We start from the raw sequence: 27,094 nt of genomic DNA on the forward strand, positions 1-27,094 counted from the left end.
TAGTGTATTTTTTCATATCAAGCAACACTTAATAATTAAGTTTACTCAAAATAATTTTTAAGAAACTAAATTTTCGTTCATTTTACTTTTGCTGGAAAAATAAGCTTTGAATAATTTTTAAAAACTGATTACCCTGCTATTATCACAGTTACAAAATTACTAATTTTCATACATAATTTGATACATCTCAGTGTAAATAAATTATCAAAGTTACTAAAAAATAAAGTTGCTCGGCAAAGAGTTATAAAGTTGAATGCAAAAGCTTTTTAAAAATTCTTTCCTGAGGTATCATTGACATATAACATTATATTAATTTCAGGTGTACAGCATAATGATTCAATGTTTATGTATATTATGAAATGATCACTACAATAAGTCTAGTTCACATTCATCACAACACATTGTTATAATTTTTATCTTGTAATGAGAACTTTAAAGATCTATTCTCTTAGCAACTTTCAAAAATATAACACAGTATTTTTTTTTTTTTACTGTATGGTGACTAACATAATGTAATAAGAAAAACATTAAAAAAAAGACTTCTTTTTTTATTACTTGGTTTGTGCCACTTGATCACGACGTACCTTATTAACATATTTCTTGGGCTTGGTGTTCATTGAGCTTCCTGGTTCTGTGGGTTTATAGTTTTCATCAGATTTGGGAAAAAATCCCAGCCACGAATTCTTCTAATCTTTTTTTTTCTATTCCCCTCCTTCTTAGGTTCTGCAAGTGTGCGTATATTGGCATGACTGAGCTGACTGAGCCTCTGCTCATTCCTCCCCCTGCCATTCACTTATCTCTGTGAGGTTCATTTTGGTTAGTTCCTGTTGTTACAACTTCAAGTCCAATAATATTTTGTCTGGCAGTGTCTAAGCTGCCATTAATCCTATTCAGTACATCTAATAGTTTTTGTCTATATGCTGTATATCATTGAGAGTCTGGAAATTTCGTCTTTCTTTTTTTTCAAAGAGCATTTCCAAAAGTATTTTTTTCAGAGCATTAGAGCAAGAAATTAATTTCCTGGAAGATCACCTTCAGTCTATTGTGGCTGGTTTTAGGCTTTCTTAGGGTAAGTGTGCAGTAACCCCATCCTCTATTTGCAAGAGTGGATTTTGTGGGCTGTCCCCTGATTGAGGGCACACAGTGCCTCTCTGTTTGGGTTGGTCTCAACTCCAGAGTCTCCTAGCTCTGCACAAAATTAGACTCTCTATTATTCACCCCCTCTCCTCTGGCTCCCTGCTAATCTCCACCAGACCTCACAGAAACTCGCCCGTTTATATGCAGCTTGATATTCAGCCAGAGACGGAGGGATTCCTCATGTAGGTTTCTGGAGCTCCTTCCGTATGCAGCTGTCTCCTCTGGGGTTCTCTGCTCTGCATATCCCAGCTGCCTTGGGGTGCCGGATGCCGAGCTCTATTTGCTCTGTCTGGTGGGAACACTGCTGTGTTTGCACTCCTCTTCCCTGCACCAAAATGTGTAAAGATCCCCCAGTCGGTGAGTCTAGATAAACATGGGGCTCCCTTATGTGAAACCACTCGAAGATCACAGCTCTACGGCCTGTTGTCCAATGAAACAGTCGCTTCCTACGAATTCCTCGTTCTACAGCTATTGGCGGCAGAGGGTAAGTCTAATTCGTTACACCCTGAGGGCTGGATCTGGGTGTCTGGCGTCCTGTTTTCCTGTTGGACCAGCCCCAGCTGAGTGTTTGGAGCAGCAGGGCCGTGTTGAAGGCTGAGCTCCTGAGCCATCTTGCCGGGAAGTGCACAGTGGTTTCAAGAGAAGTTTCCAGAGGTGTTCTCAGAGATGCTGGTGGAGTGACATCTGACGACACAAAAGAGCTTCTGTTGGCTGCCCCTGGTGCCGGTCCTTTGCTGTCATTTTCAAGGATCTCCAGCACTCGGGTCACTCTGGGTCCCAAGGGGGAGGAAGCCACTGTCAGTGTCCCCAAGCCCACCTTTCACCCACTCTGCTCTGGTGAAGGGAGCCAAAGAGACAGGATCTAAGTCAGAAACACCAAAATCTCCTGAGGAAAAAGCAACCAGTTTTCTCCCAGAACTGCCATCTTGGCCGTATACCATGGTGAGCCTGGGGCCCGCTGGACCCCAGGTCGGCTGGAAGATGACAGAGAAGGACAGGACAGCCCCCCCAGCAGCGGGGACTCCCGGGGGCCGTGGGAACTTGCAGTGTTCACTCTGGCCGAGAAGCAGAGCAAGACTGTGTCCACGGGTGCTGTTTTGGGGATCCCTGTGGGACTTTTGGATTTCTGGGCATTCGGCAGAAAATAGCGTGGTCAAGATAAGGGAATGTTCAAACTAGTTATCGTAATTTCCACTGCTTTACAGAGTGCTTACTGTCTGTGAACCACGTGCTGATTATTCTAGAAGCGTGAGGTAGGCACTCTCTCTCCTTTCTCCAGATGAAGGAAAATGAAAGTCAGAGAGGTGAACGCGCCTGCCCCAGATCACACAGCTTGTATGCGGCCGTAGAGAGCGGAGGGACCGGACGTGAAGCTGTCTTCTGTGTTCAGCGTTGAAGCTTGAAAGGGTTCCTAAGTCTAAACATGTTGTTGGGGGCAGAAAAAAATATGAGGAATTAACATTTCATCAAGTCCTTTAGTTAAACAAATGACAGTATATTTCATTGAACTTTCCAAGTACCTTTCTTTTTCTTCACATTTTATCATCTCTGAGATTTGGATTCATCGCACACCGATGGTGGGTCATCGTTGAATTGGTGGAATCCTTCTCTTTCTCAGCGATGCCTGAAATGACGGTGTGCCCCGCAGTCTGTGGCTCGGTCGGCAAGCTTCCTCCGTCAAGGGCCAGGTAGTAAATATTTTGGACTTTGAGAGCCCACTGGTGTCTGTCACAATTCCACTCTGCCAGCCACTGTAGCAAGGAAGCAGCAGGGACACCGAGTGAGAGAGCAGGCGTGCCCGTGCCCCAGTTCGGCGTGACGTGCTGGAACCCAGGGAGGGCAGGTTTGGCCCGTGGGCCGTGTTTGCAGGCTGCTGACCTGCAGCATCTTGGGCTTGCTGAAGCTGGGGGATAACGGTAGCCACAGCGGCAGCAAGGGCACAGAGAGGGGGTTGAGCCCACAGCGCTTAGCTCTGCTCTGTGATATCACGCAAGTTTCACCGCAGCCTGGCGTGGGGATGCTGTTACTCCACACCTGTTTCCAGATGAGAAAAGGTTAAGGTGCCTGCCCTGGGTCATCCGCAGGGAGGGCTGAGCGGGAACCAAGAGCAGGCTGTCAGCAGCTGGCCCAAGCAGTGAGCACCGGGTTTGGGGCACGCTGAGCCCTCTCCCAGGGACCCTCAAGGCATACTGTCCCCTAGCTTTACGTATTTGTGTCTGGCGCCTTCTGTTGTCAAATCCAATCAAGTATCAAGTGGCAACAAGAAAGAACACTTGCCTTTGAAAGACCCAGCAGCTCTTCTTACTGAACTCAGAATCGTGGGTGGAGGAAGAACAGAAAAACAAAACAGCTGACTGCACGTGTGTGGGGGTGAAGAGGCAGGTGCACGGCAGCCGTAGCCCTGGAGCCAGGGACGGTGAGATCAGGGACATCAGCGCGAGGGTCTGGCAATTTCCCCGTGCACTCAGGCTGGTGGCGGGTTCCTGCGAGCCAGGCCCGTGGCTGTGCTGAAGACACCAAGGGCCACTGGGTCTGGGTCCTGACCTTGAGGCAGCTCAGGCTGCATGGAAAGCAGGCCCAGAGACACGGTATTTCTCTCGGGCCATGGCAGACTCCTGTACACAGCCTGGGCAGCTCGCCCAGAAGGGGACGGGAGAAGACCTGTGTCTGGGGGAGCAGGTCACCGGGTGATTTCCTCTTGGCTCTGAAGTGTTGGTGAAGAGGGGTCTGCTAGGCAGTCAGTGCTGGGCTCTGGAAATGGCCAAGTCCCTGCTTTGCCACTTAATAGCCGTGAGACCTTGGGCAAGTCCCTTCCCCTCTGGTGCCTCAGTTTCCTCTTCATAAAAGAGGTATAATGGCATCTAAGTCCTTGCTGAGTAGTGCCTGGCACAGAGTAAGGGCTCAACAGGTCTGGCCGAATGGAGGAGCTGTGGTGAGAAGTCACCCGAGATAGTACTTAGTGTCCCAGCTGAGGAGCTCTTCTTAGTATATGAGGTCTAGGCTGGGATTCTGCAAGTTCATTTCTAGATCATGGAGCCATGAATCCAATTTTCCAGTCTGGGTCCCCCTTCTGTGAGACTATGGCACAAAATAGGAGGGAAATGCACTGACTGAGGAGACGATCTGGACCTCAGGGACACTGTTGGTTGTCTCTTGGACAACCCCTGCTGCCCAAAGCCAAGTTCAAATACACAGACTTTGGTCACTGAGGTCATTGCTTTGAATGCTGGTCTCTGCCCAGCAGTGCGCTCTTGGACAAATTCCTCGGTTTCCCAGAATGTGGAATGAGGAAGACCTCAGCAGTTTTGCCTTAGCAGGCTGTATTATGGCTGGTCCCTGGGGAGCATGCCTGGTGCACAGTGAGGCTATTATTATTATTTGTGGCTATTCCTATTGATGAGCTTTTTAAAAGAGTTTATTTATTTATTTGAGAGAGAGAGTGGGAGGGAGAGTGTGGGAGGGAGAGAGAATCTCAAGCAGACTCCGTGCTGAGTGCAGAGCCCAACGTGGGGCTCGATCCCATGCCCCTGAGATCATAACCTGAGCTCAAACCAAGAGCCAGGTGCTCAATGGACTGAGCCACCCAGGCGCCCCTCCTACTGCTGATTTCATGCGGTAACACGCAAACCACAGCGCCGGGCACGGGGTGCTTCATAAATGGTCGCCATCGTTGTTATGATTGTTATTTTCTGCAGTGGGGGTGATCGAGGCCAGACACTCTCATGTGGATCTGAGGAATAGAAGAGGCTGCAGAAGCTCGAACAACATGTTTCATCCCATGATGTCAACATGAGAAATGGAAAGTTCCACCAGGAAGGGCCTGGGCTTGGAGAAGGTGACTTCATGCTGTCTTCATGCCCTGGGCTGCAGCCCGCCTCTCCCTGTGACCTCTTTCCCACCATCATGCCTGGGCTGTGACCCAGGCTGGAGGAGAGCATGACAGAGGGCCTGGCGGGTGCAGGACAGGTGCCAGGCTGGGATTAGGAGTCCTTCAGCCTGGAGGGACTCAGGCTTGTTTAATCAGAAGGCAAGGCAGCCCAAGGAGGATTATCATGGGGCTGAGCCTGGGCCAGTTGCCCTGTCCTGAAGATCCCCAAGTCACCCCTGCAGAGAGCCCAGCTCCTCCGCCTAGCCCGCATGGGAGCCTCCTCCCATTTGGCTCCTGATGCCTGGTCCCAGCCGGCTCAGATCCCTGGACTCACTTGTCCTCCTTCTTCCCTGCCCCTCCCCTCCCCTCAGTGACACTCCACCCCTGCCTCTGGGTGTCCATCATGGTGCTTCTTATCCTACCTGGAGGAGTTTGCCACTCCCTGGTCACCTCCCTGGGCTGTGGGCTTCCTTGGTCGGTTGGTTCTGCCCAGACCCTCAGTTTCTTTCTCTGTAGAATAGGGATAATAAACGTTCTTGCCTTAAGGGTTGCACTGATAGATATAAAAAGCCCAGAGTGTTACTTGGCTTATAGTAAGTGCTCAATAAACTCTGGATATTACTACTATTGCTCTTGTTATTACCTGCATCCTCCAAGTCCAGCATGTGTCGGCACAGGGCAGGTATGTCAATCAGTAACTTTGTGCCTTTCTCGCAGAGACCTTCCAGATCATGACAAAATGGTTTCCGGGTGTGTTTTGTGGATATCAGAACTAGGAATTGTATCTTGTTAATGATCTCCTGCTTCCCCAGGGCTCCTAAGGGCATTTAGCTTTTCTTTCTCCCTCCCTAGATCCCTCTCTTCTTTCTTCCCCTTTCCCTCCTTTCCCTCCCCTCTCTTCCCTGTTCCACTCTTTCCAGCATGAGGAGCAGAGCTGTGCTGTGATGATCATATCCTTCCTTGTGGCTATTTCTGCCTTTATCTTTGGGCTTGGTTTCTAGCAGAGGACCTGATCATTCAATAAAACCAAATAACTGCTCCTAAGAAGCCCAAGAAACCCTGAGTTGTGCTGGCACTCAGTGGATGTTTGTCTATCCACCATTGAATGCCTCTGTCCTTCTGTTGTCCATGGGACACCACATGCTCTGGGTCCCACACCAACCCTTGAACCCATCCCTTATTGATTCAGATTCTTTCAGGAACACCAGTGACTTTGCCCCAGGGTCCTGTCCTCAGCAGACAAACAAGTCATTTGGTTATGCCTTGGGCCTGGCAAGTCCTATGACTCATGCAGAATCCAAAGGAGCTGCCCCAGGAGGGGCACTGTGGGTGGTGATGTCATGAGCAGCCAAATGTCAGGAGACTGGATGGCCTCAGATGGCAAGCTTTGGATTTTAACTCTTCTTTGTTCCTAACAATTGGAAACCTCCAAAATCACTCAATGAATGCCCAACCAGAAGACCTGATATGCATAAATAGGCTTTGAAAGCAACCCCTGACTCAGTCACAGCTCCCCTTGTGTGGAATGTGCATGGAGATGGGTTTGTGGCTGTAGATTTTAAGCCAGGGTAGCCCTGGGAGGAGCCTGACCTTCACCTTGGCGTTGACGTCCATTCCTGGAATCACTAGTCTGATCCCCCCATACCCCCACCCCGGCCAGGATCCCTGTGAGGAAGCCAAGAATACAGGCTTTGCAGCCAGTTGGTTCTGGGTTTGACTATGACTCTACCACTTGCCCGGCAGCCTCTCAATTTCCCTGAGTCTGTTTCCTCCCCTGAAACATGGGATGGGAGTAGTACTTCACTCCCAGAATGCTTCTGAGGGCTGAACATAGCAAACACATTATGGGTTGTTATTATTCCTATTGTTGTCATTCTAACTTCAGGACCAACCTGGCTAAATTATTTAAAGCACATTTTCAGCAGGAAACTGAGTTCAATCATTATATTCTTCCTGCTGATGGCCTGGCTATAAACAATCACTCTTTCCAATTTCCTTGGCCTAGACAGAGTTTCCTCTGCGTCAGTCTGTAAACCAACTGCATCCTAATTAACCCTCATTATCCAACCACTCGGAGCAAGTTGAATGAGGACAACTACCTGTCCCTGCCCCCAGAAATATCTGTTCTTCTCTCATCACCGGTAGGTTAACTGGTTTCATGGCTACCCAGAATAAGACTACATTTCCCAGAAGACCCTGCAGCTGGGAGGGGCTGTGTGACCACGTGTTAGCCAATGAGAAGCCATATGGACAAGTTCCTGGTTATGTCCTTTAAGGGGTGGGAGCTGCCCTCCACTCCCTTTCCTCTGCCAGGACAGGGACATGTTGGCATGTTTGGTTCCATATGCACAAGGGTGACATGCTAGGGGAGGCGGAGAAATAAGATGGAAGGAGTTTTGGTGCTCCATGAAACTGTTTTATCAACCATAGATGGTTACTGGGGAGAGAAAGTAACTTTTTTTTTTTTTTTTTTTTTTTTAGCTGCTGTGACTAATGACTGTCTTTTCATATGTTTTGGCTGTTTGTGTATCTTCTTTCAACATATGCTGATTTAGATCATTTACACATGTTTTAATTGGGTGTCTTCATTGCTGAGTTGCAAGGGGTCCTTTATATATCCTGTATATAAGACCCTTTTCAGATATATGATTTCCAAAAATTTTCTCCTGTAGGTTGTTTTCACTTTCTTGATAGTGTCTGTTGAAGCACAAAAGGTTTTAATTTTGATAAAATACAATTTATCTATTTTTTCTCTGGTTGTTTGTAATTTAGCTGTTACAGCTCCTAAAGCATTAAAGGGTAAGGTCTATGTTGGATCTGTAGATCAACTTGGAGAGTATCCAGGTTCTTGACAATATTAAGTCTTCTGATCTGTGACCTTACTATGTCATTCCATTTATTCAGGTCTTCTTTGGTTCCTTCCAGCAATGTTTTGTAGTTTTCAGTATACATATCTTCTCTTCTTTTGTTAAATTCATTCCCAAGTGTTTTATTCTTCTTAACACTATTATAAATGGAGTTATACTTTCTTAATTCCAATTTTGGATTGTTTATTGCTGATGTGTAGAAAAATAATTGATTTTTGTATATTGATCTTGTATCCTGCAACCTTTTTGAACTCGTTTGTTGGCTCCAATAGTTTATTTGTGGGTTCCTTAGGATTTTCTATACACAAGATCATGTCATTTCCAAATAGAGATGCCTTTACTTCTTCCTTTCCCTATAGATGTCTTTTATTTCCTTTTCTTGCCTAATTGCCTGGATAGAACCTGCAGGATGACGTTGTATGAGTGGTGAGATAAAAATTTTTGCTTGTTCCTGATTTTAAGGAGAAAGCTAGCATTTCACATTAAGTATGATGATAACTGTGGAAACTACAAAACATAGGTGCCCTTATCAGGTTGAGGAAGTTCCTTATTTCTAGTCTGTTGAATGTTTTCATCATGAAAGAAATTTTTCTCTGTCTATTGAGATGATCACGTGGCTTTTACCCTTAATTTTATTAATGTGATGTACTGCATTGTTTTTCATGTGTGGCCACTACAGTCTGTGGTCAACTAGCTAACTGATTACCTAATGATTGGACGGAGATTTCCTTAAATGATTGGGACAATGGTACTTTGTGTGTATGTTGGGGCACATCTTCAACACAACAAATTTGCCTTAGATTTGTCTTCCTGCTTGTGGTAACCTTCAAGGTCAAACAGAGGTGAGATCATAGGGCTTTCTCAGGTCTTTCCTGAACATTTACACAGACCTATATGGCCTTCCAAATTCTCAGGAATATGTTGGAAATTTTCAAAGCCCCTGTGGGCATATTCTCCAGCTTTTTATTTTAAGCTTTTTGGTTATTGTTTGCCCCAACTATTATTCACCACCTCAGGGAGCCAGAAAGCCAATCAATTACTTCTAATAGTTTCTGACAGATGCCCAGGCTTTTCACACTGGGCAAGGTTCAAGTAGGGTCAAATAAAGACAGTCTTGCAAGTAGAATCATCCAGGGACCTACCAGACAAGTCCCGTGATGACAGTTCTCTGGGAATGAGACTTCAAAGGAGCTCCAACCTCGTTTTGCCCCTTCCAGTGGCTCCAGACTGCCATTTTTCACTGTGATTGCAGGCTGTTGTTTTTCAAAGCTAACTGAGAGCTGGAAAGGTGGGGGTGGAAATAGAGCAAGTTAATATGCCATGAAACTCACTGTTCTTACTGAGATTTAGCCATTTTTCTTGAATAAATGCTCTCTAGATTTCTTTAAGCCTATGGTTAATTTCCATAGTTCTGAAAAAGTTGATTCTAACATTTCTGCTAGTTTTTGTCATGACTTTTATAGAATAGAGAATTTTCAGAGATCCTTAGTCTGCCATTTTTATTGAATCTCTATGGCTTTCTTCTATTTATTCTAAGTGAATGTCTACTTTTTATTCACGTTCAATGAATCTAAATCTCTACCTGATTATGATAAAAGTTTCCCTTTTAAGTAAATTTAAGTTAAAAAAATAAAGTGAATTGAGGAAGCCAGTCTGAAAGGCTACATCTCATATGCATCCAACTATATGACATTCTGGAAAAGGCAAAACTATAAAGATAGTTAAGAGATTAGTGATTACCAGAACTTCATGGAGAGGTGAAAGGAATGAATAGGTGTAGTGAAGGGCAATTTTTAGGGTAATAATTGTACTCTGTATGATACTGTAATGGAGGATGCATGTAATTACATATTTGTCAAAACCCATAGAGCTACTCAACATAAAGAGTGAGCCCTGGGGTGCCGGGATGGCTCAGACAGTTAAGCGTCTGCCTTCAGCTCAGGTCATGATCTCAGGGTCCTGGGACCGAGCCCCGAGTCGGCCTCCCTGCTCAGCCGGGAGTCTGCTTCTCTCTCCCCACTCATGCTCTCTCTCTCTCTCTCTCCTCAAATAAATAAATAACATCTTTAAAAAAAAAGAGTGAGCCCTAATGTAAACTATGGGCTTTATGTAAAAATAATGGATCAATATTGGTTATTCAGTTGTAACAACTGTATCACCCTAATGCAAATGGTAATAATAGGGAAAAGGTGTGCAGGGAGGAGAGGGAAAATACTCACTGTATTTTCCATTTAAGTTTTCTGTAAATCTAAAACTGCTCTAAAAGATAAGGTCTATTAAGAATTTTTAAAAAGTGAGTTGATTTTAGGAAACATACTCAATATAGAATAGTAGGTGTTATAAGAGTATGGCAAAAATCACGTGGGAGGTATGCGGGTGCTTGATATTTGGGAAACATGATGCAAGAAATATATATTACAACTGGGGTCTTTTAATGCAGGAAAATGGAGGAAAGAGCCAAATACATTGAATAAAAAAATATTTTGTGAATAACTTGGGATCTCTTGGAACTGTGTATTCTATACTGGGTGTGCAGCTGGTGGTCAGTTTTCTCTGCTTTGAGGGTTAAGAATAACTTGGGAAGAAACAAGAAACAGTAAAGGTAAGACATCTAATACAAAGCCTCCACTGGCCAATGGAGAGGTTCTTCAGGAAGGGGAAGAAGAGACAAGTAGGAAATGTTGGAAGGTCTCAGTCGAACACTTTGGGGACTGTCAAAACCGTGAGCTGGGTGGTAAGTCTTGTAGCTTCCCAGGAATGGCTGTAGCCACTCAACATTAGCCAGCCCCGGTCCTCTTTCTGGTACCACGGACAGCAGCCAGACCTAGTTGGGTGAGGGAGCTCGCGACTGGAAAGGGCAAGAATTTTCCCTCCATTCTATGGTGTCTGGGTTTGCATTAGGGTCTGTTTGGAATACAGGGAAGAGCAAGGAGTTCATCTCCCCCTGGGACATCTGACCCTTTCACAGAGCTACATAGAAGTCCAGGAGGCATGAGGGGAGTGTACTGGACGTAGAATAGGCAAGGTTGGTCCAAACTGCCACTTGGCCAAGTCATAGGGTTAATGACAGAGCCTGGCCCCTCTTGGAATTTCTCTTTCCTATTCTGCAAAATGAGCTTGATCTTCCACTGGCTCCAGTGGCACAGAGTAAGTGCCGGACAGACATTCAGTGAGAGGGCTTCAGAGGATACTTCTCTTGGGAGTGGGGCGGCTGCTGAGGTGGCCATGTTTACGCTCTACCTGTGCCTCCTAGCACATCACCTGCCACATAGTCGGCACTTCAGCCAGCGCTCAAGGAAGGAAGAAAGGAGGGAGGATGCGTTGCTCATACGCATCCCTGTTCTCAGTCTACAGTGCTGAGACCGGCCCCCAGGGGCCCCCTGCCACATCCCTCTTTCCTAAGCAGCCTATGTCTCTCTTACAGGGTGCGGAGCCCAGGAAGCAGCCTTATTGGCACATTCAGCTCATCTTTATTGGTGGCAGAGCTCAAAAGGAATGGTGGGGGCCTAGCCCCGGGGGCACAGGGCCCGTTAGAAGGCCCAGAGAGCTAGGAGTCTTGGAAATGCTCCTTTACCTCCATCTCGCAGCCTGGAGTTCAGGAACATTCTTCCCACTTCATTTCCAATTGCAGACACCTGCTGAGGCGAGTCCCTGGGGAGTCTGGTTTGCAGGAGGCTGGCTCTCAAGGCTTTTGTGATGAAGTCACAGGCCCTTGATGTATTATTCAGGCTGGGTACCAATCAATGCCAGACGCCCATCCATCCTCTGTTGGTCCCCCTGCTTGGGTTCTGCTGTTTCAGAAGCAAGTGCTAAAACCCAAAGAGAAATGGCCTGCCTTTGTCTTGCTGCAGCGTAAATACTTGGCACCAGTCTCTGGGGAGAGATGCCCGCTCCACATCATCTGATCCCATTATTTCCAGTTTCCTTGCTGGTTGTAATCATGCCTTGTGCCTTTAGCTGTAAGGGGAGGATGCAAAATTTCAGCTGGGTAAAAGTTGGGCGGGTTTTACATTTGCTGAAATGTTGTATCATGTCTAGAAAGAGATGTGATCAAAAGCAAAACACCTTGGAAAAAGTGAGAATCGCCCATCAGGTACCAGTCAGATACCTGGGATATCCAGAGGGCCAGGTGAAGCGCAGCGAGGCCAGGGGAGGGGGGACTGGGGGCTGACTGGGTGTTGGGCTTCGGGCTCCTGTCCACTCTGCCACTTCTGAACTGGGGTGACTACGGACAGACCCCCTGCTCCCTCCTCACCCACCCCTGCCCCAGAAGGGGGTGACCTGTGCAGACCATGTCGACGGTCCTCTTGAACTCAGGCCTTAGTTAGGTCTGGCAGTGGTTTAACATTTGTGTACAGGTCTAGTGCTCATCAGGAGGCATCTTGGAAAGTTCATCTGCAGAAATTATTATTATTTTGAAATCTTGTTCTGCCTCCCTCACTGGGGCAGGTGGGGGAGCGCAGGCATGCACGCACTTTGTAACCCGGAGTGCTCCTGGGGGTGGTGACTTCTCACCGCTAGCACCGTGGGTCCCACTGCCCAGGTGTTCACCTAGCGCGCCGGCCTCTGGCACCTGGGGCCTCACTGCTCTTCCTGGAGCCCTCAGGGCGGGTGGGTGTCTTGGGGGAGGTGGGTTTGAATCCTGGCTCTGCCTTTGCTGCTGGGAGGCCTCAAGCACGTCTTTGTCTTCTCCAAGGTCATTCCCCTCCTGTATATGGAGATCATAACAGGCCATTCAGGTGGTCGTGTAGATGGGCTGGCCTGGAAGAGTGGCCTCCCTAAGACACCTGTTTTTTCAAGGGTAATCTGGTCAGTGGTCCCACAGTGTACAATGCTGTTGTCCACTTTCCCCTTGTTGGTCACACCTGACATTTTTCCGGATGGAGTGTAGTCCACGTCCTCTCTCAAGCTCTAGAACCCAGAGCTCTAAACACCAGCTAGAGAATTCCACGCGTTCGCATGACTGCCGTGCAGCGCATTCCCCTGCCCTGTCTCGCGCTCTCCTCTGCTCCCCCCACCCGTGTCTGTCTGATGGATGTCTGATAAGGACCCAGGGCTGCAGTGACCCGATCCGTAGCTGCCTCCGCTGCTCACTACTTCACTGCTGCCTCCTGCCTGGGAAGCCAGTCCCACGGGCTTTGACCTGGCTTTGACCCTGGCACTCCCAACTCCAGCAAACACTCTGGCACAGCATCCTTCTGGACAGGCCACCTCCCAGGCAGGGGCTCAGCATGGAGCTCATCTGTGAGGCACGGGCCCTGGGAACTGATGACACCCACCCTCCCTAGAAGGGAACGGTGCAGGACGGCTGGCCAGGGCCCTGTGCGGGCTGCAGAAACAGCCAAGCTGGGGCCCCAGCGAGGTCCTTGCAGCCCCTCTGCACCACCTGTCCTCAGCTGTACGCCTTCGGCAGATGCTGTTCCCTGAGGTTCCTTGTTGACCAAGTAGTCCAGACCTCCTCCCGCCAAGAGGCGATCCCACCTCTCAGTGGGTGAAAGACCTCTTTACAAGGCCGATACGACCAGATCATATAAACACACGAGCCTTAGAATACAGACCAAACTCTTCACTTTCATTCCCCTGACGCTCCAAATTTCCCAGCTTCTCCTCAACCTTCTCCGCCCTGTTCTGTGCTCCCTACACCAGCCTTTTCTCTGCCCCTGCCACCCAGGGCCTGTGCCTGTGTCTTAGCCTGCAAAGCACCCCCTCCCCTAGACAGCCCCACCTCCCATCAGATTTCATCCCAGACGAGGCCCCTTGCAGACCCGCTCCAGCCCAGCGCCCTTCTGCAGGTCGGGCCGGCTCCCCTTCACCGGGGATTTCAGCTGCCATTTTTAATGTGTCTTTGATTCCTTCTCCCCACATGAACCAAGAGCGCAGGACAGGGACTTGCAGGTTAGGCTCTTCAGAAGCACAGAATTTGGAGTCCAGCATGTTTATCAGGGATCGGCACCTGTCAAAGGAAGTCAAACACAGAGGAAGCGGGACTGGGTGGAGGGAAAAGTCCAGCACTGGTGTGGCAAGGCTCGGCCCAGCTGGTGGCAGGGGGGTGGGGGGGGGCGGGGGGTGGGGCAGCAGGAGGCTGCAGCAGGTGAGCCCGGCACAGCGTCCTGCCTCGAGCCCGACCTCTGGCCCCCACGTGGCTCAGTTGCCAACATCAGCTGCGCTGGGAAGGCGTGACCTCGTGGAGGACGTTCTCACAGCTGGGCAGTCCTTCCTTGAAGGGGGGCAGGCACCTCTCCCTGCACGGCACGCATGCATCCGTGGGGCTCAGCAGAGGGTGTAAATCCAGCCCAGGTGCTCCTATTCCAGCCGCTCCGCGGGGCAGCCTCCTCCGCCGGGGGCGTGCTTCCGAATTTGCATGAGGACACCATATGGCCTGGCAGCTGCCCCGGACATCCCAGCAGACAGAACCGAGGAAGACCCTTCAACCTCTAGCTAGGGACCCGATACACAGGCAGCTGCCCTGGCCTGGCCCCCCATTTGCCAAAGAGTTGACACCAAGCAGGTTTGCGCTCAATTAGAATTGTACGCATATGTTTGTTTCTTTGATGGAAACACCTTCACTCTTGTTTTTCAAATCCATCAGCTGTCACTCCCCAGCCCCAGATTGATTGGACTGGGGCCAGCCCTGCTGGCCCCATTCCTCTCACTCTCTCCACCACCAAGAACTTCTTCCTATTTTCAGGTGTGGAGCGAGAATGTGCAAAGTGTCTGTGTGTCTCCTGCCAGTATCCAAGAGGAGCAGAGCGGGGGAGCCAAGGAGCTCAGCTCTCGACTTACCTCTTCATTTTCAATATCATCAGAAGCATCGAAGGTCTTTTTCCTTTCCAGGGAGAGTTTGCTCCGTAATATTATCTTGGCCAGCCAGGCAGGAAGAGAGGAGATTTTGCTAAGCCCAGACCCAAGTACATCTAAGTGCACTCCTCCCTCGCACCCCCTGCTGCCCCCCACTTGAGATTTAAATGCAATTTACGTCAACTTCACTTCTATTTGCCAAGGGACTTTCATTCTAAACATATCCCGTAACACTTCGTGCAGATAAAGAATAACATTTACGAAAATGTGTGATGGGATGTAGAGAAACCTTGGGTTAGATTTCAATGAGTCATAGAATGGAGCAGAGAAAGGCAAGGCAGGTTGGAAAAATGACCAGGAAATATAGTGATGGGGTGGGTTGCTAATTAACTAGAAATGACTTTTTTTTCTACTGGTTAATTTTTTAAATGTTTTCAATAGCCAATTAACTCGTTTAAAATCTTAAAGGAACCCTATGTCTGGGTCAGTAAAGCCACTTTGTTAAGCTGAGACGTGTCAGCCACCACACCCCTTGGGAGCAGCCACCATATCACTACCATCACAATGACTACTCTTTATTGAGCGCTTGCTGTGTACCAAGCTCCTTACACATGTTTCAATCCTTGATCAACCCAATGGAGCTGTCATTCGATGTCTATTTCCTAGACAAGGCACCGAGGCAGAGCAAGCTGCCCCTTGCCCAAGGTCAGCACCGTGTATGTCCACGGTTCACCACCTGCTCACCCACTCAGGGCTCATCCGAGCCCAGGAGAGTCCACCAAAATCTCCTTCCTGATCGCCCATCTGGCTTCATCTTGGCTCTGGACCCACGGGGCTTTACAAAACGACGCGGATGCATTGTGAGTACGAGCACCTTGGTGGGCAACGCCTGGGTCCAGATCCAAGTTCTGGCACGTTGTGTGCTCAGGGCAAGAAACTGTCTTTCTGAGCCTCTGCTTTCCAACCTGGAAAACAGAGGGAGTCACAGGAATTTCCCACTTTCCAAAAGTTTGCCTCATGTGACTCTTCTATAAAAGACCTGCGTTAGGATCTGTGTTTGCTAACGAAAGAAATCCAAGGAGAATTGACGCTTTTACAAAAAAAGTGAAAAGTGAAAATCAAATTCAGCGTTTGTTTTGCACTGAGGCTTCACAGAGGCAGGGAGGGTGGGGCCCCCAGCTCCTTCCCGGGGAACTGCACGCAGCCTCTCAACCTCCAGCCTCCAGAACCTGAACGGTGTCTGTGGGCATCTGTGCTTTATCCCAATTTATTTTGTGACTTCGTTAGCAAGGTGTGTCCTAAGGTATCAGAAAAACCTAAGAGAGGTTGTTTTTTGGGTCTGGGAACACAGAATTTTCCATATAAATTAATGGTAATTGCGTCTTGGTTTTATGCCATGTCTGCTTATGAAAGTTTTCATAGAAAGACTACTTTCAGGGAGTGGGGGAAACCTGTATCACCTTGTTGAGTTGTTGGTAGTAATAAGTGAAATTGTTAAAAACTGTATGCAACACATTGCCGACACTCAACTTTTTATTTATATGGCTCTTACATGTTACCAGGTGTTTCTGAGTTCAAAGAAATGATGGCTAGAGCACGGCGTAGAACGGAAGCATCCTCCCCACCCTAGACAATGTTTTTCAAAGTATGTTGCATGGACCGCCTTCATTAGGAGGCTTGTAAAGCACATGGATTCCGGGGTCCTACCCAAGCCCTCTTTAACTTGAATAGTGGGGGCAGCACCCAGGAGTCTACATTCTTAGGAGGCTCCCCAATCCGGTGATTCACACGCCTGCCAAGTCTTAGGACCTTGCAATATCACAGGTCAGTGGGGATGAGGACAGTGAGCCCACACTGGTGCCTGAATATTCGGGTCCCCCAAATTTAGAAGTTGAAATCTAACCCCCAAGGTGATGGTGTTAGGAGGTGGGGCCTTTGGGACGTGGTTAGGTCATGACAGTGGAGCTGGAGCTTCCACGGTGGGATTCGTGCCCTTTCAAGACCACACATGAGAGCCCAGCTCCCTCTCCACCACGTGAGGACACAGTGAGAAGGAGGCTGTCTGCACACCAGGAAATGCGCCCTCACCAGGAGACTCACTGGCCAGCGCCTTGATCTTGGACTTCCCGGTGTCCGGAACTGTGAGAAATCCATGTCTGCTGTTATGCCCCCACTTATGGATGTCGTTATAGCCCCCCAAACAGACTAAGACAACTGGAAAAAGAGAGTTAAAACAAAGAGGCTCGAATGTACTGTCTTCCACCTTCCTAGAAATCAGACAGGCGGGGAGGTAGCCGCCAACACAGGTCTCATGTGGGAGGAGGGCGAGGACCGGGCAGATCGAATGGTTCCCTGTGTTGTTCACCTTGTGTTCCCCGGAACACAGTAGGCAAAATCATACTCAATCCTTCTGACCTTGAGGGATCATGGTGACCCACATCCTCTTCCGCAAATCTGCCCCAACTATCTAAGCCCACTCTTTTCTTCACTTCCATCACAGGGCTGCATTTTTAGAAGGGAAAAAATATCGAGCCTCTGATGCACAATGAGTTATCATATGAAGGCAACAAAATGTTGAGGGAAGAGCTAGGACTTTGGAAGCAGACTTCTATCACTGATGCATCGACACATACGCACACAGACCACCTACCATCTGCCAGGCACCACGCGGGCACTGGGGGTGGAGGGGGGATAGGAAAGTGGTCCTGGCCCTCCTCACGGGGTTTACAATCGTGTGCGTGCCTGTGTGTGCCAACAACTTCCAAAGCACTTGCTTCGCAGTCCAATAAGTGCTGTGATTGGAGAAATCTGGAAGCAGGGAGACAGGACCCTTAAAGGAACAAAGAAGCTTAGAGCAGGGAGAGAGGGGCGAGAGAAAGACACAGGGGGGAGAGAGAGAGAATATGACACAACGAGAGTGCATATAGGATGGTTGTAACTGGGCTGGACAGGAGCCGGGGGTAGCTGATGAGCTCTTCTGGGAACCACGTTAAGGAGTTTGTACTTTCTCCCCCAGAGCACTGGGGAGCCCCTGAAGAATACGGAGCTCTGTAGGGCTTGACCATTTAGAAAGCTCTGACTGCAGGCTGGCAAATAGAAGAACCAAGGGGGGAGACGGGCGGTCAGGAGCTGTGTTGTGAGTGCAGAAACGCCCCATCTCGCCTCTCACTGGCTGTGCCCTGTTGAGGCCCAGGGCTCCCATGGGGCAGAGGCAGAGGGGCTCCTTCTGTGCAGGGTTTGAGGGAAAAGCAGAAGATCACATGCGGTCCAGTCTGGCGCGTCATGCGCAACATCAACGGCAGCGGCCCTTGGCCCCGGCTTGGGCTTGGGGTCTGGGTGACCTCCTTTTGTCCCTGACAGAGCCCCGGGGGCTGGCAAAGCCCTGCCCATGCCAGCATCAGGATCTGCAGATTATCCCGCTCCCACAGACTCACTTCCGAACCCCAGGGCTCAGACGGGGTGGGGGGTGGTTTGCAGCACTCTGAGGTCCTGACAGCGGCTTTTACTGCAGGGCGACCCTGGCCCGGCCAGCAGGTTGATGGAGGCAGGGCCCCCGCATGCCCCTGGACCTGAGCCACAGCCGTTGTCAGAAATGTGTCTTTACTAGCGACTTGTACCACTCGGCTGATGGACAGGCCATGAACTTCCCGCAGTCCGAGCTCAGAGCGAACGAGACAAAGGGGGGTTTCGGAGACGAGTGTGCAGGCGTCCAGAGCCCGGCCTCTTCCCAGGCCCTTGCTGGCATCCGTCCTCTTTGTGTAGGGTTCAAAGCAGAGGCTGCCAAGTTTCTGACTGCAGCTCTTGCCGTGGCAGCCGGTCAACATCTTAATAGCTCAACAAGCTGAAAAAAGCAAGGGGAAGCCGAGTGTGCACTGTGAACTGTTCACTCCCCGGCCGCAGGGCAGAGGGCGAGGTGGGGTGGCAGGGGCGCCAGAGAGAGGCCCTCTCCTCAAAAATACAGAGAATGCTGGCTGCCTCGGCCTTCAGAGCGGGGCCTATGCTCAGCCCAAGCCTTCAGGCCCTTCTCAGGGGATGAGACGCTCCAAGTAACTGGCCCAGAGGAAATCCACTGGGTCAGAAACAGTGCGAAGATTCCCCTGTGCAGAGGGACTCCTCTCCATCCACTCGCTCGCTCGTTGTCCACAACTCAGTGCCCTGCTGCTCTCTGGGAAGAGGCTGTGTTCTGTGAAGGTTCTGGACGGGGCGTGGTGCAGACGGCCCAAGTTCAGGTCTGGCTGTGTGCTTCTGAGGGAGGGAGGCCGGCCTGGCCTCGAGCCTCTGCACCCTCCTCTGCGGGATGCGGGATGTTGGGAGGGTGACGTGAGCCGTCAGCTGATCGGAAGCCAGGACAGTGCACAGTGCGTGTGGAATGAATGTTCCAGGTTTGGGTAGTGCAGTAAGAATGTGATGGGCGCTGGAGCTGGGAGTAAAGCGGAGAACAAGACACTGGTATCATTCCAGTGGGACAGACAGAGGGAAGGAGTTACAAGTGCAAAGGCCCTGGGGTGGGAGGGAGTGTGGTGCGTTTGAGAATGTGCAGGGGGGGTTCCAGGGCTGGAGGAGAGTGGGTGCAGGGGAGGGGGGGGAGGGCAGAGAGGGCTTGAGGGTGTGCTGAGCCTGAGAGTCGTGGTAAGGACTTCGGCTGTCAGTGAGGGAGGAAGGCACGCGGGGTTGAAAGATACCTATTATGGAGCACCTACTGTGTGCGGGGCACAGGGGATCCAAGAGTAGGAAGGCAGGTGTGGCTCCCCTTCAGAATCCAAGGGGACCGTCTTCTGAAGAGCTCCAAGGCCATCTGTGAGGATCGCCTCACTTGCTGCCCCAACCACCATGTCCAGCAGCTCACACCCATTTGGCAGGTAGAGAAACCGAGGCCAGAGGGGACTCCCACATCCAGGAAGACTGCTGTGCGGCCGGGCTCCCTTGCTCTCTGGTTTCTGGTTGGGTTGCCTAACGGGAGCCTCCGGCACTTGTCAGAGGGTGGGAGGAGAGAGGGGCTGGGGGATCTATGCCTCTGGTTCCCTCTTTTGGAGCTGGGGTTGACAGCGCCTGCCTTCCTCTGTCTCTGTGGGGCGACTGCTAACTGTAGGTCCTGCTGGGGCCAAGAGCCCTTCCTTGGAAAAGGGGTAACAGCTCCTGTGGTTGCTAGTCTAGAGCAGAAGCCCTGCTTCTTGTGGTTCCCACACCTTCGTAAAGAAGACTGTCATTAACCTGATGGTTTTCACCCCTTTTGAGTGGGTGCTGTTCTACCCAGGACCTGCCGAGCACACAATGAACAGAACAAAACAGGAAGATACCAGGGAGGGTCCGCATGACATCACCAGGTTGCTGAAGCCCACCCTTTGTTGGATGTCCTGTTACAAGAGCCAGTAACAGTCTTCATGCCATTCAGAGGTGGATTTTCTGTTACATCCAAAGCGATTCAGTCATGCAGCTGGGGGCGTCCTGCCCCCTCCCCCCATTACTTCCTGGAGATGCCCAGCGTCCGATGAAGAATGTAGGCTCCAAGCTGCCCAGCTACACAGAAGGGGGATCAAATCCCAATCTGGGCACTTAAGAGCGGTGTGACCTTGGGCAGGTTACTTAACTTCTCTGCGCATCAGCTTTCTGTTTCCTACCCTGGGGAGGATAACGGTTCCTGCCCTACAGGGTTACAGCTGTAAGATTCAACAAACGGCTTCACAGTCCTGGCACATAGCAAACCTTCTGAAGGTTGCTTAGCACTGCTTTTCTACCCTTACTTGTGCACACTGAGAGTCAGTTTGCTGCGTTGCCGTTACTGAAATGATGGAATGGTGCTCACGGTGTTTTTCTGCCTCAACCTTCCAATTAGCAGATAGCCCTTGGATGCTGCCCTCGAGGGGAGTGGTGTTCATGCAGATTCTGTGTTGGGGACTTGAACACCGTTTCATCTCTGAATCCCATACCACCCGTGACAAGCTGGCGGCACTCGGCTCCGACCCACCGCAAGGTCTGGGGGCGGTTGGCTTAATGTGGAGGAGGGCACGCAGGGTGGTCAGGTTGCGCCCTTCCCATGTCTCCCATGGGGACACGCACCCAGCAATGCCCCTGAGCCTGGCTGTCCTCAACGGAGGGACCAGTGCTTAAGGAGCATGACTTGCAGCCCAGGACCTCAGAGCACCAGGTGGGGAGACAACGATGAGTTTTGACGGATGAGTTCAGTGTTTTCTGAAGGGGCCTGAGGTGAAGATGCCAATTATCTTTCCCCTTCCAGGATGTTTAAACTTTCTGGATCCATCCATCCATTCCTTTATTCCATAAATATGTATTGGACTGCCCTTTATATTCTGGTGACTGTTTTAGGTGCTGGGGATATAGTGGTTAACAAGACAGAAAATTCCAAATACAGACCTTTCCTCCCTCTGGGACATCCAATTAAAAGCTGAAAGATGAAACAAGTAGAAAATAGACGCATAATTTTTCCTCCAATTAAAAGGCCACAGTGGAAAATATGGAAAGGCACGAGCAAGATAGGATCCCGTTCCCCAGAGACCATCACTGTCATATTTCAGGGGATTTTCTTCTGTTCCTCCAACATGTGTGTGTCGAGTACCATCAAGACGATTCAGTGTCTGCAGGGTTTTAACCTTCTTTTATTGTAAAGTAAAGCAGATCAAAAGCCACACTAAACAACGACACAGCTGGGTGAGTCTCTATACGCTGAATGCCCTCGTAGCTCCCCCTGAATGAAGGAGCAGAACTTTGCCTTTCACCCTCAAAGACCCTCTGCTATCCCCACCCCCCCTTCCAGAAGGAAACGTTCCTCGCCTTTCAGCAACCGCTTTCTTGCATTTCACTACAGTTTTACCGCCCGGGTGGGCTGTCCTAGTCACTACGGTTTAGTGCTGCCCATTTAAGAAAATCTGTTACGTCTTTCAAATCTCTTTTAACCTACAGTTTCCTTCTCTTCCCTCACCACCCCCTCCGAGGATTTGTTATAATCTGTAGAAGAGCCCAAGAAAATTGACCTGTGGAATTTCCCATGGTCTGGGGCACTTTAACATATATGTTCCTTTGTCCTCAGCGTTTTCTGCAAATTGGCAGCCAGTTCACTGGCCATTTAGGCAAAAGCGGCAAGTGACTGAGAAGAGAAATTATGTGATTATACTTCTTTGAGTCTTGCAATTTGACTTTAGAATATGACCCAGGGATGGTCCTTCTGGGTGAATATCCTCAGGTACCATGTACCCTCGCATAAGTATGTAATTTTAAATCATTTTTTAAAACGGAGGCATAGTTTGCCTGCAGTGAAATTCATGCTTCATGCTGTACATTTCTATCAGTCTGACAGTCATGTAATCAGCTCCACGATTCAGATCTAAAACATTGCCATCCCTCCTTCCACAGGAGGGGTCCAATCTCCTTGTGTTCAGTGAGGTTTCCTGTTGGTTGTGTGTCCTTGCTTTGCTGGGCGTCCTGGGAGCCTCCTGTTATCTCTTCCTTAGAGCTTCTTTTCCACTCTTCAAATCTTTTCCAGAAATCTCTTCTTTTTATTATTGTTTTTAGTTCTCTCTGCATTTTTGGATATTTTCAATTGTTAAGTATTTACGTTCACGCCTCTTTTCTTCTATGGTGTCTGATCTGCTGGGAATCTCATCCAGTGTGTTTCTCTTGTCAGACATTATTAGTTTCATCTCTAGAAGTTTGGATTCTTTTTTATATTTTCCACGTATCTCCTTTATGCTTTCCCCCATGTTCCTGATAATTGACGTCACCTCAAACCAAAGTAGTTACTGGGATGTTTTTCCCCATCATTCTCCCTGGATCTCATTCTTTCCCTGGTGTGACCACTCGCCGTACAGAAAGGGCTTGTTGTTCATTTGTCCAGCCCTCTATCTGTCCAGTTACATTTATGGAGCACCTACTGCATACTGGTCACTGGGCTGCCAGATCTAACAGGGCAGACGAGGTGCTGTCTCTGCTCTCACAGAGATTTCATTCCACTATGAGGAGATGGAAAACAGACAAGGAAGCAAATATATAATCAGAAATCGTGAGGAGGCTATGAAGCACAAAAATTTGGTGGAAATCTACGAAGAGGTCCAGGAGGTGGTGACATTGAAGCTGATCCTGAAAGAGCAGAAGGATCCAATTGCGGTGGCAAAAAGAGATTCCAGGCAGAGAGGATATCTTGAGCAAAGGCCCTGGGGCAGGAGATGGGTCTGAACCAAGGCCAGCATGTGGTGTTTGGGAGGGAAGAATGAGAGGGGAGGTTGGAGTCTCGATTCACAGAGTTTGGTCTTAATCCTAAGAATGAAGAGAAACCATGAAGGGAATGAAGGGAAAGCAGCAGAGTAAGACAATAAATTCAGTTTCCTGAAGACATCAGTGGCAGTGCAGAGAATGCTTTGGGAAGAGGGAAAGTGAAATAGGGGGGCCAGGTAGGGAGTGCACCTCTTCAGAGGGGGCGACGCTGGCCTTGCTCAAGGGGCCAGTGAGCAGTGAGGGAGTTGCGGTAGGTTTGGGTGGTAAAAGAGATGGGTTTGTGGCGTTAGGGGAAGGAAACTTGATTCCATCCTTGGGTTCGCCAGTGGTCAGCTGGATGGACCTGGAAATTTCTCATCCCCCACTTTTCCTCAATTTTCAAAATTGTAGTAAAATTTACATAACATGAATTTTACCATCCAAACCATTTTTAAGAGCACAGTTCAGTGGTATTAAATACATTCCCAGCACTGTGCAGGCACCACCACCACCATTTCCAGAACTCTTTCATCTTTTAAAACTGAAACTCTGTTCTCGTTAAATTAGAGCCCCTCACTCCCTGCTCCCCCCAGCTGCTGTCCACCACCACTCCGCTTTTTGTCTCTATGGTTTTGATGACTCTCAGTTTTTCATATAAATGGAATCGTATAGTACTCGTCTTGTCGTGACCAGGTTATTAACTTTACTAAGCATAATAGCCTCAAGGTTCATCCAGGTGGTAGCTAGTGTCAGAATTTCCTTCCTTTTTAAGGCTGAATAATATTCTGCTGTATGGATGGACCACATTTTGTATCTCTGTGTGCCTCTGCACCTTTATGTGTTTCGTGAATGAATGGAAGGAGACATAGATGGATGAATGGATCAGTTGTTGGGTGGACCCACCCATGGATGATGGATGGGTGGATGGATGGATGGGTGGATAGACAGATGAGTGCATGCATGGGTGGATGGAGACACGGATGGGTGATGGCTGGTTGGATGGATGAATCAGTGGGCAGGTGAACGATGATGAATGGCTGGCTGGAACGGTGAATGCACGCGTGTGATAGATGCATGGAGGGATTGATGCATTAACAGCCTTTCTTCAAGAGGCATGTCCTGAATGGCTCTTTCTAAAGCTTTCCAAATGTGGCGGTGTGAGCTGCTGAAGGAGAGAATGTGTTTTGTTTGATTCTAGGCAGCGTAGGCTAGAGAAGAGTTCTCAAACCAGAGGCCTGGGGGCCAGAGTCAGCCTGCAAGTGGTGAATGCTTTCATTAAAATTAGTTGTCAACTCTACAAGTGAGGTTATTTCCATAAAAATCCAGATGTCCTGACTCTCCTGGGAACTTTCTAGCTCTGGCCTCAGTGGGTTTGCATTTCTGCCTGAAAACAAGTGGCTGGAGCTGAATGCAGACATTCCCTCTGGGGGCCTGGGACCACCGCATTCCTTGGCCCTCCTACATGTCCACCCTCCTGCCTCCCTCATTCTGTATTCACAACAGAGTCAGCCAGGCCTGGAGTGGTGAGTTTGGGGACAGAGTCAAACCCCATCCTAGGCTCTGCGTCCTTAGGTACGTCACTGCCCCTCCTCGCTCTGCTCAAGAGTCAGTGAGAGAACAATGAGATACCACCTCACACTGTCAGGATGGCTCAAATAAACAAGACAGGGAGCAGCAAATGGCGAGGATGTGGAGAAAGGGGGACCCTCTTACACTGTTGACATGGATGGAACTGGAGGGGATTATGCTGAGCGAAATACGTCAATCAGAGAAAGACAATTATTATATGGTTTCACTCATTTGTGGAACTCAAGAAATAGCACAGAGGATCCTAGGGGAAGGAAGGGAAAGCTGAATGGGAAGAAATCAGAGAGGGAGACAAACCATGAGAGACTCTTGAGTCTAGGAAACAAACTGAGGGTTGCTGGAGGGGAGGTGGGGGGGGGGGGATGGGGTATCTGGGGGATGGGCATGAAGGAGGACATGTGATGTGATGAGCCCCAGGTGTTATACACAACTAATGAATCATTGAACACGACATCAAAAACTAATGATGTAGTGTATGTTGGCTAATTGAATTTAAATAAAAAAACAAAAAAAAGTCAGTGGGAAAATCAGCTGATGCTAAAGAGAATCCCTCACGCTGGCTACTCGTCCTTGCTTCGCCACGATTCCGCATCTGAGATATGGGACGATGACCACAGCGGGGGCTTTTGCTACTCAGACGTGTCCAGGGCCTTACCTGTATCAGCCAGCGCACCCTGCGGTGGGGTCGGCAGTGTTGTCACCCTGCTACATGAGGAGACGCAGTCCTCCCAAATCCGCCCAGCCCGGAAACGGCTGAGCCGGGATCGGAACTCTCTTCTGGTTCCCAGAGCGTCTATCTGCTTCCCACAAGAATGCCCATGAAGGCCCCTCCGGGCAACCCACGGCTCCCCTTTGTTGTGCCTTTGCGACAACCTTGGGACAGGCAGGGCGACCCTGGGGCCTCTTCTCTGCGGAACGTCCCGACATAGAATCTCTGGCGTGTGATTCTTCCTCTCTGGTCCCACTCCAGGCGCCCGGCTGCTGGCCGTCCCTTTCCCACACAAAAGGGCCTGGTGGGGGCTTGAGTAGCATGTCAGACAGAGCAGAGGCCTGGGTTCCCAGCCTCCGGGAGCCCCAGGGACTGGCCGGCACGTTGGATGCTGCCCAGCTTCCGAGCGCTTCCCTGTCAAATGTGTCCAGCTGACTGTGTTCCCAGGGGACGGTGTCTTTCCCACGGCCACACGGGCCCCTGGAGTAGCCTTGGCCACAGGCTCATCTCCGAGGTCCTCCCGGCGGGGGCCCTTCCCTCCCTGGGGGGCGGTGGGGACAGGAGTGAGAGCCCAGGATGGGGACCAGTGGGATCTGGGTGTGACTCTGGGCAAATGCCTTCTCTTGTCTGACCTTCACTCTCTTCTCCTGTACGTTGGGGTTGATTATGCTTTCCCGGGGGCATTAAAGAAGGTGCCTCGGACAAGCCCCTCTGCTGAACCAGCCTCAAACGGCACCTCCCCTGGGAAAGGCCCTTAAATTCACATACACCCCCCTCCCCCGCCCCGTGTGACTGGTCACTCACATGCTCCGGAGTCTGCAAAGTTATTGGGCTTGTAAGTTCTCCGCTGGGCCCAGGAGCCAGACTCCAGCCACCTAATGTGACTGTCAGGCCTCGTTCTAAAAGGACACAGGGCCCCTCTTTGATGACGCTTCCTGCCGGTGAAGCAAAGACGGCTCACTTCAGATGGGGTGTATGTTTCTTGGGGTGCAGTTCCTGGGGACCAAGGATGTCATTTCTGGGCAGAGCGTGAACCAAAGGGAATGTCACGTCTTCTGCTCTCTTTACCTAAACGAGATGGGAAGGAAATAAAATCCAACCCCTGAACATGATGGGCATTATATAAAGTTAGTGCCTGAGGCCCTAAAGTGGAAAAAAATCTAATGACTAGACAAAATATTATACAACTTCCAGGTCGATTTAAGCCTTGGAGTTGGGAGCCATGAGATTGCCAGAGAGAAGTTTGTGTCCCCGAGACACGGCAGGTGTTTGCCCTTCTCCGCTAAACGTTAGCTTGAAGTATTAACAGGGCTGCCAAACAAAGAGTCTTAAAACTAAAGGCCACCAGCCACTCATCTCTGTTTCATATTAAATAAAAATAAAAGGATATTTCTCAAAGACTGTATTGCCCATCCGTTTCAAATGAACAGGTGAAGAAAACATAAAAGCGTGGACTTCTTTGGAAGACCCCGAAGGCCCTCCGATGTCACCGTGAAGTTAACGTGCTTTCCCTCTGCTGTGCGAAGCGTCATTTGTACGTAATGGGGATACGTGCCTTTTCCAGAAACGTGCCTGTAAATATTCCAGCCAATATCAGGGGGCCTGCTTGTGGGCACCCCCGGTGTGGCCTCTGGGGTGCAGGAAAGGCTGTCCGTCCACTGCACCTGCCCCTACACAGGTCACGTGTGATGCCCGGGGAGTGTCTGAGGGGGACACGATGCCTCCCCCTGGGAAAGAGTCACTGACGGGGGGCCCGACACTGTGCGGACCCCTCCAAAAGGGGGGCCAGAACTACTCAGATTTTAAAAAGAAATTATACCAGAAGAAGGTTAAAACCATGAGTGATTTCTTTCTTTTTTTTTTTTTTTTTAAAGATTTTATTTATTTATTCAACAGAGATAGAGATAGCCAGCGAGAGAGAAC

The 27,094-nt window shown here is 49.6% G+C and overlaps 1 long non-coding RNA gene across 3 annotated transcripts in view; it reads left to right on the plus strand.

Annotated features, from left to right (window-relative positions):
- LOC123799357 (uncharacterized) overlaps nucleotides 1-7,476 on the plus strand; it is a 66,112-nt gene extending 58,636 nt beyond the window's left edge. Inside the window, exons 3-4 of one of the 3 annotated variants that reach the window (XR_006781595.2) lie at nucleotides 721-2,825; nucleotides 4,833-7,476. This is a non-coding gene — a long non-coding RNA (uncharacterized LOC123799357). Of the gene's footprint in view, nucleotides 1-720 lie in introns of all 3 variants that reach the window. The other 2 variants (XR_015720884.1, XR_015720883.1) reach the window with 2 other exon arrangements.
- Nucleotides 7,477-27,094: the final 19,618 nt, after the last annotated feature.

This window comes from Ursus americanus, chromosome 22 (genome assembly GCF_024610735.1).
Source record: "Ursus americanus isolate L20-20 chromosome 22, mUrsAme1.1.p, whole genome shotgun sequence".
NCBI classification, from domain to species: Eukaryota; Metazoa; Chordata; class Mammalia; order Carnivora; family Ursidae; genus Ursus; species Ursus americanus.